Below are 5991 nucleotides of genomic sequence, written 5' to 3'. Positions count from 1 at the left end.
AAACCCACTTGGTCATGGTGTATAATTTGTTTGATGTGTTGCTGGATTCTGTTTGTTGGGATCTTGTTGAATATTTTCACATCAATATTCATTAGCGATATTGGTCTATGATTTCCTTTTCTTGTTGAGTCTTTCCTGGTTTGGGGATCAAGGTGATGTTTGCTTCATAGAATGTGTTGGGTAGTATTCCTTCTTTTTCTATACTTTGGAAAAGGTTAAGTAGTGTAGGTATTAGCTCTTCTTTAAACATTTAGTAGAATTCTGACATGAAGCCATCTGGTCCCAGCCTTTTCTTTTTAGGGAAATTTTGTATAGTTGATGCTATTTCAGGGTTTGATATGGGCCTGTTCAACATTTCCACTTCGTTCTAACTAAGTCTTGGAAGGTGGCGTGCTTCCAAGTATTGGTTGATTTCTTTCAGATTTTCGTATTTTTGAGAATAATGTTTCTTATAGTATTCATGGAATTTTTGAGGGGTCTGTTGTAATTTCATCTTTACCATTTCTAATTGATGAAATTAGAGATTTAACTCTTTTTTTTGGTTAGGTTGGCCAATGGCTTACCTATTTTATTGACCTTTTCAAAAACCAACTTTTTGATTTGTTAATCTGTTGTATAATCCTTTTGTTTTCAATTTCATTTAATTCTGCTCTAACTTTGGTTATTTCTTTTCTTCTGCTGGGTTATGGATTGGAGTGTTCTTCCTTTTCCAGTTGCTTAGGTGTCCCATTAAGTTGTTAACTTCTTCTCTTTCTGTTTTCCTGAAGAAGGCTTGCAGTGCTATAAATTTACTTCTTAGGACAGCCATTGTGGTATCCCAGAGGTTCTGGTAACTTATCTCTTCATTGTTGTTTAGTTCCAAGAATTTGGTAATTTCCTTCTTGATCTCGTCTCTGACCCAACTGTCATTGAGCATAAGGTTATTTAGCTTTCACGTTTTTGTTTGGGTCTGCAGATTCCTGTTGTTACTGAGTTCAACTTTTATTCCATGGTGGTCTGAGAAGATAGAAGGAATAATTTCTATTCTTTTAAATTTGCTGAAGTTAGACTTGTGACCTAAGATGTGGTCTATTTTGGATAATATTCTGTGAGCTAATGAGTAAAATGTGTACTCAGTTTTATTAGGGTGAAATGTTCCATAGATGTCCATTAAATCAAAATGCTGAATGTTTAAGTTTAAATCCAAAATTTCTTTGCTAAGCTTCTTGTTGGAGGATTTATCCAGCACTGCCAAAGGGACATTAAAATCTCTGACTATGATGAAGCTGGGAGTAATCACGTTGCTCATGTCTGTTAGAGTGTCTCTTATAAATTGAGATGCATTCTGGTTGGGTGCATAAATATTGATAATTGAAATCTCATCGTATTCAGTATTACCCTTAACAAATATAAAGTAACCATCCTTGTCCTTGCTTACTTTTGTTGTAAAGCCTATTGCAGCTGCGAATAAAATTGCAACACCTGCTTTTTTCTGCTTTCCATTATCCTGGAATATAGATTACCCTCCCTTCACCCTGAGTCTATGCTTGTCTTTCAAAGTAAGGTGAGTTTCTTTGAATGCAGCAGATATCTGGCCTGAGTTTTTGTATCCAGTCAGCCAGCCTGTGCCTCTTTAGAGGGCAATTTAAGTCATTCACATTGATTGAGACTATTGATAAGCCTGGTATACTTTTGGGTATCGAGTTTTTTGAAGGTCCAGTGGACATCTTTGATCCTTTTGTCACTGTGGAGATTGGAATTTGATCAAAATTTTCTGGGTGTGTTTATTTATGCAGTGGAGGATTGCACTGGTTGTTGTGGAGGATAGGTCTGAGGATATCCTGGAGGGCTGGTTTAGTTATGGCAAATTTCTTCAACATGTGAATGTCATTAAAGTATTTAATTTCTCCATCATAAATGAAACTCAGTTTAGTGGGATACAGGATTCTGGGTTGAAAGTTGTTTTGTTTTAGGAGGTTGAAGTTCGATGACCATCCTCTTCTAGCCTGAAAGGTTTCAGCAGAGAGATCTGCAGTCATTCTAATATTCTTCCCCTTGTAAGTTAATGTTTTCTTGCATCTAGCTGCTTTCAGGATTTTCTCTTTCATGTTATCTTTAGTGAAGTTAATTGTGATATGCCTGGGGGATGTCTTGTTCAGGTTAAGTCATGCTGGGGTTCTGAAGCTGTCTGATATTGAATTTCAAGATCCCTTGGGATGTCTGGAAAGTTCTCTTTCATAATTTCAAGAAGGAGAGCCTCTGTGTTTTGTGAAACAACTTCATCACCTTCAGGGATTCCTATAAGGCAAATATGAGTTTTCTTCAAATTATCCAAGAGCTCTCTGAGCAAGTGATCTGTTTTTGCTCTCCATTTGTCATGATCTTTGGCTGTTTGGACATTTTCAAAGTCTTTGTCTTCAGTGTCAGAGATCCTATCTTCTGCCTGGTCTATTCTCTGAATGAGGGATTCAACCATACTCTTCAGATTTTAAGGGCTGCAACCTCTTGCTTCAGTGTATCGTAGTCTTTGATCAAATCATTGAATTCCTGAGACAGCTTTGAATAATTTGAAATTCTAGTTCCCTCCTTTCCTCCATTCATTTGATCTTATTCACTATCCAGATTCTGAACTCAATTTCTGACATCTCAGACATCTGTTTATGGAATGGGTCTTCAATTCTGTCTGCCCCAACCTTCCTTGGGGGAGGGGGTTGATCTACTCTGGTTATTCTGATTACCAGAGTTTTCCCCCTGATTCCGCCCCATGCTGAATTTGCACCTTTCGGAGATCATCCCTAAAACTGTTCTGCCAGTAGCTTCTTCTGGTTGTCTCCTGGGTGTGCGCTGTCAAGGTCCCAGGAAGTGGGACATGGTGGGTGGGGTGATGCACCCCTCCCCAGAAGCAGCCAGCAGGGCAATGCAGCCTGCCCCTGCAGGAGTCTGTCACCATCGAGGCCAAGTCCCCGGGAAGCAGGGACCACGGCCAGGGAGACAGATGGGTGCAGAATGTGCTGGCTGGTGAGATCAGTCTGCGTGCAGGAAACATGGATCAAGCAGTTCTCCCAGTGAAGGACCAGGACAGGGGCTTGGTTCCGCAAGGGTGGGGGGATGCTGCTCTTGGGTCTCCTCTCGCTGTCTCTGCAGGCAAGGGGAGGAGGGTGGACTGGAAACTCAAAATGGCAGTGCCAACTCCAGTTCCACTTTTCTGCCTGGAGGAGGGTGTTCCAAGTCTCAGCAGGGTCCCTCCAGGGTAGTAGACTTCCCTGTCAGCAGTGCTCACTCAGGTCCTCAGTTTATTGATCACCTGTAGGAGACTCAGAGGAGCAGTTGAAGAGGAAACAAAGGAAAAGCATACCTTTTGTGTGGGAGGACATAGATATTTTTCCTTTGGGGTGTATTATGTACCTGTAGTTTGCCTTCCAGGAGTCGCCACTTGCCTCAGAAGAGATGTCCTGCAGCTATCATTCTTCTCTCTCAGCTGGGCTCTCCGTCTTCAACTTTTTGGGGTGTGTTCTGGACTTTATCCTTTCCTCTGGACAGGAACTTCTGCTGGAGGCTAGTACCTGTTGGCCATCTTGACCCCCTCCTCCTCGAAAAACTTGATACCCCAAATTTTACCAGGCTCATCAATATTCTCAATTAATGTGAATAGCTTAAATTGTCCTCTAAAGAGGCACAGGTTGGCTGACTGGATACAAAAACTCAGGCCAGATATCTACTGCATACAAGAATCTCATCTTACACTAATATAGACACAGGGTGATGGGATGGTCATCTATATTCCAGGCAAATAGAAATCAGAAAAAAGCAGGAGTTGCAATTTTATTCACAGATACAATAGGCTTTAAACCAACAAAAGTAAGCAAGGACAAGGATGGTCACTTTATATTTCTTAAGGGTAATGCTCAATATGAGATTTCAATTATCAATATTTATGCACCCAACCAGAATGCATCTCAATTTATAAGAGACACTCTAATAGGCATGAGCAACTTGATTTCTTCCAGCACCATCATAATTGGAGACATAAACACTCCTTTGGTAGTGTTGGATAGATCCTCCAATAAGAAGCTGAGGAAAGAAATGTTAGATTTTTATACTTACCTGGCAGGGGAGATACCATGATCACGAAGGTGGTTTTCCCAGGGCGAGGCTTATCCATTGCACTCCGGATGTGCTGACCCCTGAGATTTCCCCAAATGTGGGAAACTCGACTGCATAATTTGTGGTAGTGGGGGACTGCGTTCGCGCTTTCCCCTGCTTAAAAAAAAAAACAAAAAAAAACAAAAACAAACAAACAAAAAAAGATTTAAACCTAACCAATCAACATTTGGATTTAACAGACATCTACGGAACATTTCTTCCTAACAAAACTGAATACACATTCTTCTCATCAGCCCACGGAACATACTCCAAAATCTATCACATCTTAGGTCACAAGTCTAACCTCAGCAAATTTAAAAGAATGGAAATTATTCCTTGTATCTTCTCAGACCATCATGGAATAAAAGTTGAACTCAGTAACAATAGGAATTTGCAGACATACAAAAACATGGAAGCTAAATAACCTTATGCTGAATGATAGGTGTGTCAGAGACAAGATTAAGAAGGAAATTACCAAATTTTTGGAACAAAACAAGAATGAAGACATGAATTATCAGAACCTCTGGGATACCTCTAAGGCAGTCCTAAGGGGGACATTTATATCACTGCAAGCCTTCCTAAAGAGGAATTTAGGAAAGAAAAAGGGGAAGTTAACACTTAATGGGACATCTAAAACAACTGGAAAAGGAAGAACATTCCAATCCCAAATCCAGCAGAAGAAAAGACATAACCAAAATTAGAGCAAAATTACATGAAATTGAAAACAGAAGGATTATACAATAGATCAATAAATCAAAAAGTTGGTTTTTTGAAAAGGTAAACAAAATAGATAAACCTTTGGCCAACCTAACCAGGAAAAAAAGAGTAAAATATCTAATTTCATCAATCAGAAATGGTAAAGATGAAATAACAACAAATCCCTTAGAAATTAAAAAAAAATCCTTAATGAACATTACAAGAAACTTTGTTCTCAGAAATATGAAAATCTGAAGTAAGTTAACCAATACTTGGAAGCAGCCACCTTCCAAGACTTAGCCAGAATCAAGTGGAAATGTTGAACAGGCCTATATCAAGTTCTGAAATAGCATCAACTACACAAAATCTCCCTAAAAAGAAAAGCCCAGGACCAGATAGCTTCACATCAGAGTTCTACCAAACCTTTAAAGAGCAACTAGTATCTATATTACTCAGCCTTTTCCAAAATATAGAAAAAGAAGGAATACTACCCAACACATTCTATGAAGCAAACATCACCTTGATCCCCAAACCAGGAAAGACTCAACAGGAAAAGGAAATCATAGACCAATATCGCTAATGAATATTGATGTGAAAATATTCAACAAGATCCCAACAAACAGAATCCAGCAACACATCGAACAAATTATACACCATGACCAAGTGGGTTTATTCCCAGGATGTCAAGGATGGTTCAACATACGCAAATCTATAAACGTAATTCACCACATAAACAAATTAAAAAACAAAGACCAAATGATCCTCTCAATTGATGCAGAAAAAGCTTTTGACAATATCCAGCATCCATTCATGATTAGAACACTTAAGAGAATTGGCACAGAAGGAACTTTTCTCCAATTGATAGAGACCATCTACAGCAAATCCACAGCCAATATCATATTGAATGGAATTAAATTGAAATCATTTCCACTCAGATCAGGAACCAGGCAAGGTTGCCCATTGTCCCCATTGCTCTTCAACATTGTAATGGAAGTCTTAGCCATAGCAATTAGGGAAGGAAAGGCAATCAAGGGTATTCACATAGGATCTGAAGAGATCAAACTCTCGCTCTTCACAGATGACATGATTGTATACCTGGAAAACACCAGGAACTCTTCTACAAAACTCTTAGAAGTGATCAGGAATATAACAGTGTGTCAGAGTAGAAAATCA

General features: G+C 39.2%; 1 non-coding gene across 1 annotated transcript; it reads left to right on the top strand.

Annotated features, from left to right (window-relative positions):
• The first annotated feature begins 4075 nt into the window (after positions 1 to 4075).
• Positions 4076 to 4239, top strand: LOC111721865. Its single transcript, XR_002770867.1, has one exon. It is a non-coding gene; the product is annotated as a U1 spliceosomal RNA (small nuclear RNA).
• The last annotated feature ends 1752 nt before the right edge of the window (positions 4240 to 5991 follow it).

This window comes from Otolemur garnettii, unplaced genomic scaffold (genome assembly GCF_000181295.1).
Source record: "Otolemur garnettii isolate 467f Iridium unplaced genomic scaffold, OtoGar3 scaffold00193, whole genome shotgun sequence".
NCBI lineage: Eukaryota > Metazoa > Chordata > Mammalia > Primates > Galagidae > Otolemur > Otolemur garnettii.
This window is presented reverse-complemented; position numbering and strand designations above follow the sequence as displayed.